At 38.7% G+C, this 18,843-nt stretch overlaps 1 protein-coding gene and 1 pseudogene across 1 annotated transcript in view; both read right to left on the reverse strand.

Moving 5' to 3' along the window:
* PHF24 (PHD finger protein 24) overlaps nucleotides 1-18,843 on the reverse strand; it is a 189,489-nt gene that overhangs the window by 67,195 nt on the left and 103,451 nt on the right. The gene's annotated exons all lie outside the window — the stretch shown is intronic.
* On the reverse strand, nucleotides 3,807-5,231 carry LOC112304600 (serine/threonine-protein phosphatase 4 regulatory subunit 3B pseudogene; annotated as a pseudogene).

Below are 18,843 nucleotides of genomic sequence, written 5' to 3' on the forward strand. Positions count from 1 at the left end.
ACCCCAGGACCTGTTAACTTCTATTTTACTTTTTGTCTCTATTAATTTCCCTATTTTAGGTACTTCATATAAGTGGAATCATGCAATATTTGCCCTTCCGTGTCTGGCTTATTTTGCTTAGCACAATGTGTTCAAGGTAAATCCATGTTATAGCATGTATTGGAATTTAATTTATTTGCATGGCTAAATAATATTCCATTATATGTATATATCACATTTTGTTTATCCATTCATCTGTTGATGGACACTGCTTGTTTCAACCTTTTGGCTATTGTGAAAAATACTTCTGTGAACATGGTGTGTAAATATGTTTTGAGTCCGCTTTCCATTCCTTTGGGTATATACCAAGGAGTGGAATTACCAGATGATATGGTAATTCTATGTTTAATTTTCAGGGGAATCACTGCCAAATTGTTTTCCACAGCAGCTGCAACGTTTTATATTCCCAGCAGTAATGCATAAGGGTTCCAGTTTTTCCAGATCCTTGCCAACACTCGTTCTCTCTCTTTTTAAAAAATAATAGCCATGCTAATGGGTATGAAATGTTATCTCATTGTGGTTTTGATTTGCATTTCTTTAATGATTAATTGTGTTGAGCATCTGTTTATGCTTTTATTGGCCATTTGTGTATCTTCTTTGAAGAAATGTCTACTTAAGTCCATTGCCTATTTTTAATTTTTTTTGTTTGTTTTTATTTTGTTTGTCTTTGTTTGTTGTTGACCACTGATCTTTCTATTGTCTTCATAGTTGTGACTTTTCCTGAACATTTTAGAATTGGAATCATATAGTATATAGTCTTTTCAGATTGGCTTTTTTCACTTAACGATATGTATTTCTTCTGTGTCTTAAAGAGATTGCTAGCTCATTTCTTTTTAATGCTGAATAATATTCAGCATCATAGATTTACCACAGTTTTATTGTTCATTCACCCATTGAAGGATATATTGGTTGCTTCTAAGGTTTGGCAATGATAAGTAAAGCTGTTATAAACGTTTGAGTGCAGTTTTTTTTTGTGCACATAAGTTTTCAGTAAATTTGCGTAATAGAAAGGAGCACAAATGCCACATTGTGTGGTAAGAGTGTTTTAGTTTTGCAGGAAACTGCCAAACTGTTTTCTAAAAGGGCAATACCATTTTTCATTCCCACCAGCAATGTGTGAGAGTGCTTGTTGCTCCACATCTTCACCATTTGGTGCTGTCAGGGTTCTAGATTTTGGCCATTCTAATAGGTGTGTAGAGATCTATCACAGTTGCTTTAACTTTCCATTCTCTAATGACATGTGATGTTGCCTATCTTTTAATATGCTTACTTGCCATTTGTAAATATTTGGTGAGGTGTTCAGGTCTTTCGACCATTTTTAAATTGGGTTGTTTATTTTTTTATTGTTGAGTGTTAAAAGTTCTTTATTTTCTTACTGTTGAGTTTAAGAGTTCTTTACCAGTCCTTTATCAGGCAGGTGTTTTGCAAAGATTCTAAGCATGGATTGCCTTTTCATTTTCTTAACAGTGTCTTTTGGAGAGCAGAAGTGTGTTTAACTTTACTGAAGTCCAACTTAACAATTTTTTTGTGGATTGTGCTTTTGGTCATGTATCTAAAAAGTCATCACCAATATAAATTTTTCTCATAATCTCATTCTTGAAAGAAAAAAAGGTATGTATGGCTTTATTTTTCACCTTATAGTTAATCTGTACTTTCTAATTTTCTTACATTGCAAATTAATTATATATTTTATTATATAGTAAAAAAAAATCCCAGGGTTGGCAACATAGTGGGTTATTTTAGTTTTATATATAAAACTCTGTGACCCAGGAAACAGCTTCACTGGCCTTCGTTTTCTCTATCAGTGAGCATTGGAACACAGCATCAGAGTTCCCTTTCTGTCATAAGCTTCTAGAATGCTCGTGGTTTTTTTTAAAAATTATTTTAATGGGCCTAATTGGGACATCCTGCCAAGGGGTATGTAGCCACAGGGCAGGGGAGGAGTGTGTGTGTATGTGTAAGCTTTTTTAAGGCTATTCACCTCGAAGTTTCTTTCTTTCTTTCTTTTCTTTCTTTCTTTCTTTCTTTCTTTCTTTCTTTCTTTCTTTCTTTCTTTCTTTCTTTCTTTTTTAATTACTCAGACTATATTCTCTTACCTAGAAGTTTCTTGAAATGAGAGGTGGGCCTATGGTCCCCAGACATCACCCACATGCCTCACACCTCAGAGACACAGCTGTGCTCTATGGTTAGGTGGGAAAGCAAGTCCCTAATTTGCAGTGAGAGGAACAGGCCCACCACACCAAGAAGGAGAACGCAAAACTGGCACATGCACTTCACTGTGGACCTGCTTCTTGACCACTTACCATATCCAAGGCCACAGTATGTCCCTCAGAAAACTTTTATGGTTTGGCTTTCAAATTTTTTGACTGTGACCCATAATAAGAAATATAGTTTACAATGTGACCTGTACATATATGGTTATGAACACATGTTCATAGATTTGTAACTGCATCCAAGGTTTTATGAAACAATCCTACTTTTAATAGATATGATGCTCCCCGAGATTATTTATTCTATTCTATTTCATGAAAATGACCCTGACAGTGATTGTCTAAAATAATTTCATGGCTTCCTGATGGGTCTGGACCTGCAATTTGAAACACATAGCCTAAAGATCATTTTACATTTAACAGAATTTTTTTTACTATATTTTATTGATTATGCTATTAGAGTTGTTCTATTGTTTTCTCCCCTTTACTCCCCTCTGCCCTGTAAACCCCCTCCCATCATCATTCCCCACCTTAGTTCGTGTCCATGGGTCATACATATAAGTTCTTTGGCTTTTCTATTTCCCATACTATTCTTAACCTTCCCCTGTCTATTTTGTACCTGCCATTTATACTTCTTATTCCCTGTACCTTTTCCCCCATTCTCTCCCCTCCCCCACCCTACTGATAACCCTCCATCTGATCTCCCTTTCTGTGATTCTGTTCCTGTTCTAGTTGTTTGCTTAGTTTGTTTTTGTTTATTTGCTTTTAGGTTCAGTTGTTGATAGTTGTGAGTATGTTGTCATTTTACTGTTTGATTTTTGATCTTCTTTTTCTTAGAAAAGTCTCTTTAACATTTCACATAATAAGGGCTTGGTGATGATGAACTCCTTTATCTGGGAAGCACTTTATCTGCCCTTCCATTCTAAATGATAGCTTTGCTGGATAGAGTAATCTTGACTTCAAATACTTCTTTCCAGTCCCTTCTTGCCTGCAAGGTTTCTTTTGAGAAATAAGCTGATAGCCATATGGGGACTCTTTTGTAGGTAACTGTCTCCTTTTCTCTTGCTGCTTTTTAGATTCTCTCCTTATCTTTAATCTTGGCTAATGTAATTATGATGTGCCTCAGTGTGTGCTTCCTTGGGTTCAACTTGTTTGGACTCTCTGAGCTTCCTGGACTTCCTGGAAGTCTATTTCCTTGCCAGATTAGGGAAGTTCTCCTTCATTATGTTTTCAAGTAAGTGTTCAATTTCTTGTTCTTCCCCTTCTTCTGACACCCCTATAATTTGGATGTTGTAACATTTAAAGTTGTCCCAGAGGTTCCTAAGCCTCTCCTCATTTTTTTGAATTCTTGTTTCTTCATTCTGTTCTGATTCAGTGTTTATTTCTTCCTTCTGGTCCAACCCCTTGTTTTGAGTCCAGGTTTCCTTCCCTTCACTGTTGGTTCCCTGTACATTTTCCTTTATTTCACTTTTCATAGCCTTCATTTTTTCCTCTATTTTGCGACCATCCTCAGCCATTTCTGTGAGCATCCTGATTACCAGTGTGTTTTTTTTTCTTCTATGTGTGATGTTCCACACAAAATGTGAGTAGCTCTAAAATTAAGGCAAGCCAGTGTGCTGTTTGATAATTATCGGGACAAATTGTGCTGTTTTTGTCAGGTCAAACTATATTATCCTTTTCACATTTGTCTTCTGAAGTATTTGTCAAAAGTAGTGCCAGGAGGGTATGAATACAATGGTTGTAGAAGAAATTCAGAAATTCACTTTTTTTCAGTTTTATCATCACTCTGCTGGGCTTCTTGTATTACAAATTCTCGGACCATGGATGGACTAAATTCTAAATAAGAAAATATGTCTGTAGCAGCTGATCTGACTTGCAAATCATCCATAGCCATTACAATTTCAAGAGCAGGAAGAATCCCCAACTTTGCCAAAGTTTTGAAAAATGCATCCCTGTTTTGAGGTTGTAATGTCTGAGATAATGCACAAAATTCCTTGAAAAAATTAACCAATTCACACTATTTATCATCATCTGTGGCCCCATCTGTTAATTGTGCAAAAAGTTCAGACAAGAATTTCTCATCTTCCTGCAACATGCTAACTATCTCAACTTTGTTGAAGAAAATAAAAGAAAACAAAAACAGATGGCGTAGGCAAAATGATGTCCTGAATGTACTGTACCCTATAAGTCTGGTCTATTTTTTGCCTTAGTTCATAGTCTGTTATGGTATAACTTCCTTAAACTTTGCAGTTTTGGTCAGGAATTCTCTGTGCCTTTTTGGCTGAGCCAAAGCAGGGTCACATTCAAAGCATCCCACAACATCCATGATACACTCATCAGAAAACATTACTTCAAACAGAGTTGCCTTATTTAGGAATAGGATTCCTCTAATAATTTCATACAAATGGTGTAAGCCTTCAGTGTTTTCTAGGTTCTCACAAGCTTGGAACAGCTGCAGTAGTTTTTTAATAGAGCCTTCATTTTCCAAGGCCAGAGCCAGCTTTTCCCTACAGATAGGTGAGGAGAGCACTGAGGTAACTAAGTCAGCAATCTCTTCAAGTTTATTGAGTTCACATGTGGGCAGGTCAATCCGATGACTGGTTTTAGGCATTTCTTCAAATTGTTCTTCTTCTGATTCATCAGTGAGGTCCTGTGTGACTTCTACTGACAGATCCTTACCTTGAACCTGACACATTTTTTCCCAGATCTCATCACGGCCAGCTTTTTCCTGAAAACTTAGAGCCAGATCATAGTTTTCAGCTTCTGACCAAACAATTAATGTATCCTGTTGTTTCTGATATGCAGTGTTCAGATTTATCTTTGATTCCAAGAGTACGGATCCTCAGACTCTGCCTGAACCAGCAGCAACATCCCCTTGAGCTCCTCCACATGAGTGGGAGAGACGTGCCCAGTGCTTCGGTCATCCCATTGCAGGTCTTCATTCATAGTATAGACCTTCACTCGCCACTGTGTATCCGACATTGTGGCTGCTGTCCCTGCCGCTTCAGCCGCCACCTCCACGTCCACCTTGTCCACATCTCTCACTCTTGGGAGATGGTAGCAGCAGCGGCAGCAGCTCCAGAACCCACTGTTCAGCCATGGGAAGGGGCAACAAGAGCCACCAAGACCTCTACGACCAGAGCTCTGGTTACCTCTCACTTTACCCCTCCACACACCTACCCTCCCCTTCCTTTGCTACCCCCCCACCCCCAGAGCTCACTTGCTCTCCTGCAGCAGCAGTAACTACTACATGTCTGCCATCTTATAACCAATGCTCTCTGCCTTTTTCTTCTTCCTCCAGCAGCTTTGCACCAGCTGTTGGAGCAAGGGCTCTGGTGGTCGATGAGCTCAACTCTGATTACCAGGGTTTTGAACTCTGTATCTGATAGGTTGGCTATCTCTTCATCGCTTAGTTGTATCTTGTCTGGAGCTTTGATCTGTTCTTTCATTTGGGCCATATTTTTTTTGTCTTGGTGTGCTTATTATGTAGTAAGGGGCAGAGCCTGAGGTATTCACCAGGGCGGAGCAACCTACCTCCGTGCATTGTGGCACTGTATGTGGGGGAGGGGTCTGAGAGGAAACAATGCCTCTTGCTCAGCTCTCTGCCAGCTTTCAGTCACTTCCCCAGCTACCCACAAGCAAATTGGGCCCTTCTGGTGCTGATTCTCAGGTGGGTGGTTTTGTGTACATTCTAGGACCCTGTGGGTCTCTCCAAAGAACTCTCCTGTGAGGCTGGGAGTTTCTCCTGCCACCTCAACCTCCACAGGTTTTTTCAGTCAGAGGTTTTGAGGCTTTATTTCCCCCACCCTGGAACCCTCAGTTGTGTGGTCTGCCTCGATCCCCAGTTGTTCCTCCCTGTTTATTCACACACAAATGTGGGACCACCTGCTCGACCAGCCACCACCTCACCTGCCCTGGTCCTCCAGCTGCAGCCTTGCCTCGTGTCCTCTCCACCCAGGCTGCCCATCTCCACCCCTCCTACCGGTCTGGATAAATGGTTCTTCTTTAACTCCTTGGTTGTTGGACTTCCATACAAGTTCAATTTTCTGTCAATTCTGGTTATTTTTTGTTTTTAAATGTGTTGCTGTCCTTTGTTTGGTTGTGCAAGGAGGCAAAGTGTATCTACCTACACCTCCATCTTGGCCGGAAGTCCAGATCTCTCTCATTTTACATTTTTGATTAGAGAACCACACTTGTCCTTTTCGTTAACATTTTTTTTCAATTACAGTTGATATCCAATATTACTTTAGATTACTTAATCTAAAGTAATGGTTATAGTGGTTAGACACATATAATTTACAAAGTTATCCCCCACCCCAATAAGTCTAGTACCCACCTGGCACCATACATAGTTATTATAATATTATCGACTATATTCCTTATGCTATACCTTACCTCCCTGTGCCTATTTTGTAACTCTTAATCTCTTCATCTTTTTCACCTAGCCTCCAAACCCCCTCCCATCTGGCAATCATCAGAGTGTTCTCTGTATTCACAAATCTATTTCTGTTTTGTTTGTTCATTTATTTTGTTCTTTAGATTCCACATATAAGTGAAATCATATGGTATTTGTCTTTCACTGATTTATTTCACTTAGCATAAAAACCCTATAGATCTATCCATGTTGTTGCAAAGGTATACACTTTTGTCTTTTGATTTAAAGACAGTTACCTATGAAATATAAGGACAACATTGTGGAGTATAAGGTAACATTTCCCTTGGCTGGAGTGATGTAAGAATAGAATTCTCAAGCTTGTCTTAAAAGTCTGTGTGGTTGAAAGGTCTAGCAGAGATGGACAGCTACTAATGTACCTATGACTGAAGAAAACCCTATTCTATTTGAGAGGCTGGTCTTCTGCATGTGGACATATTTAAAAGAACATTTTCTGGAGCCTTGCTTAGTGATTTAAAGGTGGGAACAACCTCAGTAGGAATACAAAGTCTGGAGCAATGATTTTAAATGGTGAACTGGATGGATCATCAATTATAATATGCATATTTATATTTGAAAAATGAATATTATAAGCCATTACCTTTTTTTTGTAACACAGACTACAAAACATCAGAGATTTACAGTATCTTCTTGGTTCTCAGGGATGCACAGAAGGCACCAGCTCTTCAAACAGTTTGGGGAAGCCCCTGCCAGACGTTGTATCAGAAGTTTAGGGAACAGTCATAAGATTTTTACATTTTAAAAAAAATGGAGAAACACTGTTCAAAGACCGATATAAACATACTTATAAAATTAACTTTTCAAAAATGATTCCTTGGAGGAAAATTAGTAGTATGCATTTTTGGCTTTTTTGAACAACGTAACAATTATTGAACAAAGACCAAATAATCAGAAGGATTACTCTGTAAGTGAACAGACTCATTAATAGTGTATCAGCAAACTTACCCCAGGCACCTTCTCATACACTGTAGTCCTGCTACAACCATTATTCTCCATAAGGATAACAATCTCAACTGTTACTCTTGTCATTGTAGTGGTTTTGAGAGTCTGTCTTTAAAGGAATTTTAATGAACTGAAGCTGACATTCATCAGTGAAGCAGATAAACAAACAAACACAATTTGCTTCTGAGCCACGCCCCCCCCCCCAATCCCAACACATTCCAAGACTGACCACAGGCTCTAAGAGCACTTCCGTTCTCTTTACCTGAGATGGCTCCATTTTCTAGGCCACTTTTTCCCCTCAAAAGGCAAACAGTGTAAAATAGAACCTTAAAATGAAAACATCAAAATCCCAACAAGATCCCAAGTCATTTTGAATTGATGTGGCTTTGATTTTGAGAGTAAAGTGTGAGGACACAGCAGAATTCAGCTTAGTGAATGAGGCCAAAGCCTTTAGTGGTTACAGGGGGAGAGGATCTATATACAAAAGATACCTTGGTTAAAAGTGAGTGTTCTCAAATATCTAACATCTGCCCATGGAATGTTTGAGAACTTAACAAAATCAGCTCTCATTTCCAGAAAAACAAGCAGTATTGTTGAGTAACAAGTAAAAACAAATGGCTGGGGAAGTCCTAGCGAATGTAATAGGACACTAAAAGGTATATTGACTGGGAAGGAAGAAATCAAACTCTCTTTGTTCACAAATGACATGATTGTCTATGTACAAAATCTGAAAGAAGTGACAAGATTCCTGGAACTAGTAAGCAATTATAGCAAGCTTGCAGAATATAAGATTAATATATAAAAATCCATTGCTTCCCTATATACCAGCAATGAACAAGCAAATTTTGAAATGAAAAAAATAAATGCATTCCTATTTATATTATCACCTCCAAAAATGACATACTTAAGTATAAATATAATAGAATATATACAAGATTTATATGAGGAAAACTACAATACTCTGATGAATGATATGAAAAAAATCCTAAATAAATGGAAGGAAATTCCATGTTCAAGGAGAGGAAGACTCAAAGATGTCAGTTCTTCCCAATTGATCTATAGATCCAATGCAATCCCAATCAAAATCCCAGCAAGTTATTTTGTAGATATCAACAAACTGACTCTAAATTTTATATGGAGAGAGAAAATACCCTGAATAGCCAACCCAACTTTGAAGGAGAAAGACAAAGTCAGAGGGACCAAAAGGGGCATCTGGCTGCATGAACTTGAGAAAATGAAAGCACATGACAACCTGAATCTTTCCTTAGTACTGTTGCAGCAAAAAGACTGTCTAGATGTGTTTGTAAGGTAGTAAGATATATGTGGAAACTCAGGTTTTGTGTATATGTGTGCCCTATTTCTCTGCAGAGAACTTGCTCATTTGTAAGGACAAAGGAGGAGCTGCTTTGCAGGGGAGAATGGACAGAGGAAATCAGAAGGCACAAAGATAAACAACTGAGAAAGCGTAAGGAGCGGCCTCCTAATTGGCTGCAAGCAGAGGTCTCTCATCCCGTTAGGTTAAATACAAATAAAAAGATGAGCTTTTGCTTTCACTCGATTCTCGATATGAGAGTGCAAACTGTTTAGAAATGACTCTAAGATAAATAACAGCGATCTTCTGAGAAGTGAGAGGGCGTCACTAGGAAAAAACAAAGCACAAGAAACCTCTGAAAGTGAGAATGGGTGGAAGCAACCAAAGAGGATTCAAAAGGTGGAAAAGGAAACGCTAACTTCTCATTGAGATTAGGACAGAGGAAAACAAATCTAGATGGTTCTCACTGCCTTCCACAAAGCATGTGTTCTATGTATCTTTGTGGAATAAATGCTGCATCAATGACAGGGCAACAGAAAATGTTTGAGATTATAATATTAGTACCATTTCTTTTCCTCAAAATGTTCCAGAAGGACTCACAAGAACAAATCTTCCAAACGCAATTCTAGAAAATGTGCAATCACCAGCTCATCACCTCACATGTATTCTGCTTCCCCAGAGGTAGAGCCTGGCTGGTGCATCAGGGCCAGCAGGAGGCAAAAACACACACAAAGGCAGGGACATAGATCTACAGGGACCCTACTGTGGCTCAGATAGCATGAAACCGGATTGGGTGCTGGGTAGAAATAGGCAAGGAAACCTTCATGCACATAGAATTATCATTAGCCCAAAGAATTGATTGGCATAATATAAAGTAGTTAGAAGAAAATATGTCCTTAAATTTCAGGAACTAAAAATAAACTGACCCAGAGAACTTGATTTTTCTGAGGCGAGTGTAGTGGGCAGCCTCTCACGTGGCTCCATTGAGCCTTGCCTCCTGACATGCACGGCATTGTAGAATCCCCTCCCCTCGGGAACCTTGCTTGTGGCCAATAGATAATGGCAACATTGAGAGGTATCACCTTCCAACATTGAGTTACAAAAGATTATTATCAATACCTCCATTTGCTAGCTAAATCCTTCCAATGCCTTCTTGGTATACCCACTTTTACGGCATAAGCTGCTGTGTGGGAGGGGCCCACATGACAAGGCACTGAGGGTAGCCTGGGGCAAATAGCCAGTGAGAAACTGAAGCTCTCAGTCCAAAAGAACCTGAGGAGCTAAATTCTGCCAACAACCACTGAGTGAGCTTGGAAGCAGATCCCCAGTTGAAACTTGGGATGAGACTGCAGACCCTGGGCTGATACCTCAGTTTTGGCCTTAAGAGAGACCATGAGGACAGGGAGGATCCAGCTAAGCTCTGTCTGGATTCTTAACCCTCAGACACCATAAGATAATAAATATGCGCTGTTATAACAAGCTGAGTTTGGGGTAATTTGTTACACAGCAATAGTAATAGAAATGGAAGTGGGGAAGTCATGATTAGTTCCAGGGCTCTCAATATGTGCACTGCAGTCACGGCAAAGGCCTTGGGATATAACATGTGCCTCACCGATTCTCCGACGAAGTGTGCATTCAAGTCCTTTTTCCTTTTCACATGTGCGTTGTTTCCTTTCTTATTGTTGAGTCTTGAGTGTTCTTTATAGATTTTGTATTTGAGTCCTTTTCCAGATAGATGATACGTAAATATTTCCTCCCACTATGTCACCTGCTTTCCTAGGATAGGCCCATTGGTCATGACGTATCATCCTTCTCGTAGATTTTTGTTTCAATTTGCTAAAGTTTTGTTTTAAAGTATTGTGTCTGTGCTGATGAGGATAGTAGTCTTTACTTCTCTTGTAAAGTTGTCTGGTTTTGGCATCAAACTAGAATTAGCCTCATGGAACAAATTGGGAAACATTCCCTCTTCTTCAATTTTACAAAAGAATTTGTAGAGAATTGGTACTATTTCTTCCTTAAATGTTTGGTAGATTAACCAGTGGAGACACCTGGGCCAGGAGTTTTTTTTGTGGGAAGGTTTTTGACTAAAAATTCAATTTCAATTTTAGAGCCACTAAATTTGTCTATTTTTTCTTGAGTGAGCCTTGGTACTTTGTGTTTTTCAGGTAAGTTGTTATTTTCATTTAAGTTGTCGAATTTATTAATATAAAGTTGTTCATAACAGTCTCTTTTTATTATTTTATTATCTGTTGGATTAGTGGTGATGTCGCCTTCCTCATTCCTTGTATTGGTAATTTCTACCCTCTTTTTTGTTCCTGGTCAGTCTGGTTAGAGTTTATCAATTTTATTGATCACTTCAAAGAAATAGGAATTATAAATTTTGTCTATTGTGTTTTTATTTTCTATTTCATAGATTTCTGTTCTCATATCATTTCCTTCCTTCTGCTTATTTTAATTTTATTTGTTCTTCCTTTCTTTTTTTCTCAAGGTGAACACAAAAGTTGTTTGAGATCTTTCTTCTTTTTAAATATACCTGGTTAGTACTATAGATTCCTTCCTGAATCCCACAAATTTCATCCTAATTTTCATTCAAAGTATATTTGAAAACTCAGTTCAAAATATTTTTTAATTTCCCTTTGGTTTTTCCTTTCACCAATAATTTTTTATTTTACCTTCTCACTGACATTCAATCCATCAGTAGATGTGCTTCCAAAATATATCCTAAATTGCACAACTTCTTACCAAGTCCAATGTTAAAAACCCAGTCTAAGCCCAACTATTACTAGCTTGAGCTAGGTAAGCATCCTAATGGTCTTGAGCTGCACGATGGCATCTTAATAGTTTCTTTTGTCTTCTTGCTCCCCTAAAGTCTATTCCCCATAAAGCAACTGAAGTGATCTTTCTAAAAAGTAAAACAGACAAAGTAAAACTCCCTCAATGTCCATAATAGTTAGTTTTTCCCTCATGCATTGTATTTAGTTGTCTTATTGTTGGAAGAATACAGTCCAGATTTCTCTGTTTTCATAATTAGATTCAAGTTATGCATTTTTTACAGTTATATAACCGAAGAGACATTGTGTTCTTCTCAGTGCATTATATCAGGAGGCATATAATTTGATTTGTTACAATGCTAATGATGTTTGGTTTGGTTAAGGTGGTGCCTTAATTTGCTGGAAGATACTCTGAGTCTATGAAAATATTCTGTCCCTCATCAAACTTTCACTCACTAGTTGTAGCAAACATTATACACTTCCTAACATCATTATTCCTTCTATATTTATGAGTTGGCATTCTTCTATAAGGAAGAGCTTTCCCTCCTTTCATATTTGTTTATATCAGTATGGACTGATTCTTATTAATTCAAAATGTTGTAACTCATCATTATCATTATTTATTGCAATGCTCAGATTGTCCCATACTTGGCTGGTGGTACCCCTTTAAGTTGGCTGTTGTGTCCTTTTGATATGTCTTAGTGACTTTTGAACACTCCTGTATTTTATGGCCTAAGAATTTGTTCTAGGATAATTTATTTTTAATAGCAAAAATAAAATACATAGGAATAAACCTAATTAAAATGAAGCAGGAACTATAGAAAGGAACCATTACAACTCTGCTAAGACTCCCACGTTCAGTCAAGATGGAGGAACAGGACCCAAATATACCCTACTATCTATAACAACACTACAGAACTTGACAAAATATATGGCTTTTAAGGCATTAGACATCAAGCAACAAATGGCAGTTATCACTGAGAGACTAAAAACCAACGAGGTGAGCCCTACAATGGTATCGGCTTATGGCCTGGACAAAGTTCCCCGATTATGGTGTAGGGAAGAGGAACCCAGATAGAACTCAGCAGTCTATGAGTTGAGAAGATTGAAGCTGAGAGCAGAGAAGGCCAATGTAGCTAGAATATGCAGGGCAGAGTATCTGGGAAGACAGGGCTGGACATAGAACTCTTCCAATCCGAAGAGGGTTTCCCTTGAGTGTTCTGCCAGACTGGCTGCTACGTGCATGTAGGAAAAGTACCTGAGGTGTGACTTTATCAAAACACCTGAAAAGATATAATAGCATAATATTCAAAGATCACACACAGAGGTAGACAGAGTGCCTAGCTAATAGCCAAAGTAGAAAACTTTGTAAGTGGGACATTGGATAGAGTACCAAGAAAGGTCTTGCCTCAGAAGTGAGTAAAAATTAATCCTGGAAGAAATGTTGGTAGGATCTGAAGTCAGAAGTGGCTGTAACGGTGATTGAAGTAACATAATATACTAATCAGGTGGTAATTATAGAATAGGCTGTATTAATGAACTCATAGAAGATGCATGCATTTGCAGCTTCTGCTTAACCAAGGAATGACCCTGACCATGAGAAATTGGGCAAGCATCAGCAACTCATATCAGAATCAGCAGAAACGCTGCCTGCATGTCCTGTTCCCAGCTATCAGCAGTGAACCTACGGATGGAATCATGAAACTACATGAAGGCACACACAGGAGATAACATTAAAACCACCCAAGAGTGGAGCTGAGGAACTGCACAGGGTCAGAAATTCCTTAGTTGCCCTCTTCCCACGGTTCCCCTACATGAACTAGCCAGGACACCTGGGATGCTAAGAAGGGCTTTGAGACAAGAGTCCATCTTCCAGGTTGCCAGCACCTGAATAAAACCACTTTCCTTTATATCAGCACCTGCCTCTCAAGTAATGACTTTCAAAGATGCAGGCAGCTGGACCTGATTTGGTGAGCCAGATAGGACAATGTGACCCCTGGTAAGGCCCTGCTGGTCTGAGCTGGGATCCCAGCTGCTGGTGGCAGGCTGACCCTGTGGCAGGGATTGCAGGAATTTCCCAGCAGCTGCTGAGACTTCTTTATCTTGGGGACTCTCCCTGCTCTCACTCTGAAGACATCAACTGCCTTTTAACACTTTGCTGGTGAAAGGAAGCAGGGAATAGCTCACAGTGGGTAAAGTTGCTACTGTGTACAAGTAGTAGCCCCCAGCCCTACCATCTGTGTACTTTGAACAATCTGGGATTCTGTAGGAATCAATAGATGCTACCGTGTTTTTCAGACTATAAGATGCACCCCCCAAATTTGGGAGGAAAATAGGGCTCCTTACCTGGCTCGCGGTGGGCCGGGAGGCAGCGGTGGAGCAGGGTTTTTTTTTTCCCCTATTTTCTTCCTCTAAAACCTAGGTGTGTCTTATGGTCCTGTGCGTCCTATAGTCCAAAAAATACGGTATATAGCGCTAAGCATGGCTCAGCAACTAAGAAAAATCCCAGGTCCCTGCTGTGGGATTAGGAGCTTGTCTTTGGTGTTCTGGTTTTTGGATTTCTGGATTTTTGGATCTGGTTGTTCCATTTGAAAGCTCTCATCTGTCTCTTCTGTTTGGAAACTCTGTTAGAGCTCTTGCCTGCCTGAAATGAAACTTTGCTATGGTTGTTCTTTGCTTGCTTTCTTATTTTTTTAAGGACTTGTTTTACTCTTTGCTGCTTTGTTCACATAGGGAATCCTCTGTCTTTGTCATCTGGGCATTGTGCCATTTAAAACTTATGAAGATCATTCTCACTAATGTCCCATTCCCTCTTTCAGAGGATTTAATTGAAGAGTACTCATTTGTTTGAGGTTTGTTTTTGCTTTAGGTATCCTTTTGGTTATGTTTTTTTATTTGTTTATTTGTTTGTTTTCATTTTTTAGTATCATTTATTTTATTTTAAGTATATTTTATTGATTATGCTATTACAGTTTTCCCAATTTTTCCCTTTTATTCCCCCTCCATCCTGTACCCCAACACTCCAGCATTCCCCCCTCCTTAGTTCATGTCCATGGGTTGTCCATATAAATTCTTTGAGTTCTCTGTTTCCTATACCATTTTTGACCTCTCCCCATCTATTTAATGCCTACCAATTATGCTTCTCCTCTTCCCTGTACCTTTTCCCTCTATTTCTCCCTTCCCCCTCCCCACTGAAAACCCTCCATGTGATCTCCAGTTCTCTGATTCTGTTCCAGTTCTACTTGTTTGCTTAGTTTTCATTGTTTTTCTTTCTTTTATTTTTTATGTTCATTTGTTGATAGTTGTGAGTTTGTTGTCATTTTACTGTTCATATCTTAGAAAGTCCCTTTAACATTTCATATAATAAGGGCTTGGTGATGATGAACTCCTTTAACTTGATGTTATCTGGGAAGCACTTTGTCTGCCCTTCCATTCTAAATGATAGCTTTGCTGGATAGAGTAATCTTGGATGTAGGTCCTTGCCTTTCATGATTTCAAATACTTCTTTCCAGTCCCTTTTTGCCTGTAAGGTTTCTTTTGAGAAATCAGTTGATAGCGTTATGGGCACCCCTTTGTAAGTAACTCTTTCCTTTCATCTTGCTGCTTTTAAGATTCTCTCTTTGTCTTTAATCTTGGGTAACTTAATGATGATGTGCCTTGGTGTGTGCTTCCTTGGGTCCAATTTCTTTGGGACTCTGAGCTTCCTGGACTTCCTGGAAGTCTCTTTCCTTCGCCAGACTGGGGAAGTTTTCCTTCATTATTTCTTCAAATAAGTTTGCAATTTCTTGTTGTTCTTCTTCTCCTTCTGGCACCCCTATAATTCAGGTATTGCAACGTTTCAAGTTGTCCCAGAGGTTCAAAATTCTCTCTTCATGTTTTGGAATTCTTGTTTCTTCATTCTGTTCTGTTTGGATGTTTATTTCTTCTTTTTGTTCTGAATCATTGATTTGAGTCTTGGTTTCCTTCCTGTCACTGTTGGTCCCCTGAATATTTTGCTTTATTTCATTTGGGGTATCTTTCTTTTTTTTATTTTTTGTTGTTATTCAATTACAGTTTCTGCCTTTTCTCTCATTTGGGGTATCTTTCATTTGTTCTTTCATTTTTCGACCAAGCTCAATCAGTTCTTTGAGCATTTTGATTACCAGGGCTTTAAATTCTCCATCAGTTAAGTTGGCTATTTCCTCATTGCTTAGCTCTCTTTCTGAAGTTTTGCTCTGTTTTTACATTTTGGCCCTATTTCTTTGTTCAGGGCTTCTGTTAAGTTGTAAGGGGGTGGGGCCTTAGGTATTCACCCAGGCAGGGCAACCCTCTTTGCTGTGCTGTGGTGCTGCTTGTGGGGGAGGGGCCGGAGAGGAAACAATGCAGCTCCCCTGCTGTCTCTAGCCCACTTTTCAACCAACTCTCATGTGAGACTGGGAGTTTCTCCCACGGTGGCAACTGCTGTAGTCCACAGCCAGCTCTGAGTCTCAGTTTCCCCTTCAGTCAGCCCCTCCCATGCAGCCTGCCACCTCACTGCAGCCAGCTCCGCCCACAGAGTCTGCTGCCTCCCGGCGGTGGTTTCTCTCTGCCTACTGCCTTTCTGGTCTGGTTGTTATGTTTGAATGTTTCTTTAATTCCGTGGTTGTCGGAGTTCCATGCAGTTTGATTTTCTGGCACTTGCGGTTGTTTATTGATTTTAGATTGGTTGTTATCCTCCTTTTGGTTGTGAGGAAGCGAAAGGTTTCTACCTACACCTCCATCTTGGCTGGAACTCCATTTTTTAATCTGTTTTGGGTTTTTTTTGAAATGGGCTTGGTCTCAATTCCATCAGACAATGCATTAGGTTGCATTTTAGCTGAATGGTCAACTTACAGCTTTAAGTTTTTGACTAATTAGAATTATTTTGCCAAAAGTCTAGTAAATGGAATAAGATCTCTTATGCGCAAATTTTCATTTTGCTACATCGTAAAGATTCTACTCAGAAATGATTTATATAGATGGTTCAAAGAGGGTTAAAAGCTCTCACTCCCCTTCCAGACTGTAAACTCAGAAAGAAGAAAAATTGAGGAGATAAGTCTTTTAAGCACTCTGAATCCTCCTCATGGAGGTGCAGGAGCTATGGTGCCCCAGGAACAATGGGGGACTTAATGTCATCCCTAAATCCTGTGGAAACAGCAGGGGTAACTGCCACACCTCAATATGAAGAAAAAATGGGCATTTTTAAACAAGTGGCTAAAGCCAGCCAAGCCTGCTACCTCCCCCACCTCTCCTCCAGCCTCCTTAAGGTTGTCAAGGACAAAAAAAAAATCTTCTCTCTAATTATTAATAATGCTATTTATGTGTGTGGTAAGAATATAAATAAGAACTACATCAAATGTTTTATTTTAGGATCATGTGGTCTGGAAAAATATTTGGTATTAAAGCTGGTTTAAATTTAGTTGATATCTTTTAAAGTCATTAACATAATATATATTTATTTGTTTAGCCTGGGTTTGCAGGAATAAGTTCATATTATCTCTGTTACAGAATTTGTCCAAAAAATGGCTTGCATAATATTTGATTTAAAGTCTTATAAAGTTCTTAAGAACCAATAAATAGATGTAACTAAAATGAAAAGTTTTTGATAAGGCTTTTCAGTAATAATTATAAATATACCTAAATATAGTTTTCCAAAGTCTTGGGTGACTTGGGAGATTGGACTTTTGCTAGGTTATATGGTGAAAATTATTAAATATATAGATATTTTGAAATAACAGGACACCAAAATTATTAATTGATCTGACTTTGCCTACTTTGATTTCTTATTGCAGAAAATGGACTTGGATATGTTAATGAATATGTTATAATTTATTTGAAGTATGTCCCATGAAAATATGAATATGTTTACCAATGGGGAAAAACCTGTTTTTAGAAGTTATGTAGAAGTTAGAAGAAATATATTCATAAAAGTATCAATCTAAAGAATTCTAATTAAATTGAAAAGAATAGAAGGTATAAAATATGAAGACACTTGTTAAAGGACAAGAAGAAAATAATTTGTTCCAAAGTGGGTTATTTTTAAGTGAGTTAAGAAGAAGCAAACTAAAAGGGACTATGTAAATTGTAGAAAGATTGTTTTCATTGCACAAAGTCTGTGCAAATTGAAGAAGGTTTATGAAGAGAGATCTGGAGAGTATGTGACTTACTTTTCCCATGCCAGAAAAATTGTGTCTGTTCAATAGGTACCTATAAAAAAATGTATCTGCTTTTAACTCACAAGATTTTGCTTTACAACAGGCTCAAGTTTTTCATTCCCCCAGAAAACCCAGAGGACATCAATAGCTCTGAAGATATGGAGGAAGAATTGACAGTGGAGAATTGTAACAGTGATTGAAGTAATCATAACATACTAATCAGGTGGTAATTATAGAATAGGTTATACAAACAAACATAGAGGATTCACACATATCAACAGTCTCTTTATAAGTATTTATAGACATCAGTAGTTGCAGCTCCTGCTTAACCAAGGAATGACCCTGACTACGAGAAATTGGGCAAGCATCAGCAACTCATATCAGAACCAGCAGAAACCCTACCTGCATGTCCTGCCCAAGGTATCCGCAGTGAAATTGCAAATGAAGTGATGAAACTACATGATTTCTCACACATGAGATATAACATTGAAACTACCCAAGAGCGGAGCTGAGAAACTGCACATTGCCAGAAATTCCTTAGTTCCCCTCTTCCCACAGTTCCCTAATATAAACTAGCCATGTGCCTGAGATGCTAAGATGGGCTTTGAAATGAGAGTCCCACATCTTCCAGGTTGCTGGCACCTGAATAAAGCCACTTTCCTTTACATCAGCACCTACCTCTTGAGTAATGACTTTTGAAGTGGCGGGCAGCAGGACCTGTATTTAGTTACATGGCCACTAACCCATCTCTGCAGATAGTCATCTCTATGAGCAGATAGAGTTCTGTAACATGGTAAAAAAATATATTGCTCTAGAAAATCAACTATTAAAATAACTCCATTTGTGAGACTCATTAGTATCTCCAAGGAAGACAATGTTTACAATCTCTTCCCATCCCTCTGCAAATTTAAGGCCACACCGACTGAGAGGCACTCCTTCCTGCTTCTCACAAGGCATTTAGAGA

Source organism: Desmodus rotundus, chromosome 1, assembly GCF_022682495.2.
Source record: "Desmodus rotundus isolate HL8 chromosome 1, HLdesRot8A.1, whole genome shotgun sequence".
NCBI classification, from domain to species: domain Eukaryota; kingdom Metazoa; phylum Chordata; class Mammalia; order Chiroptera; family Phyllostomidae; genus Desmodus; species Desmodus rotundus.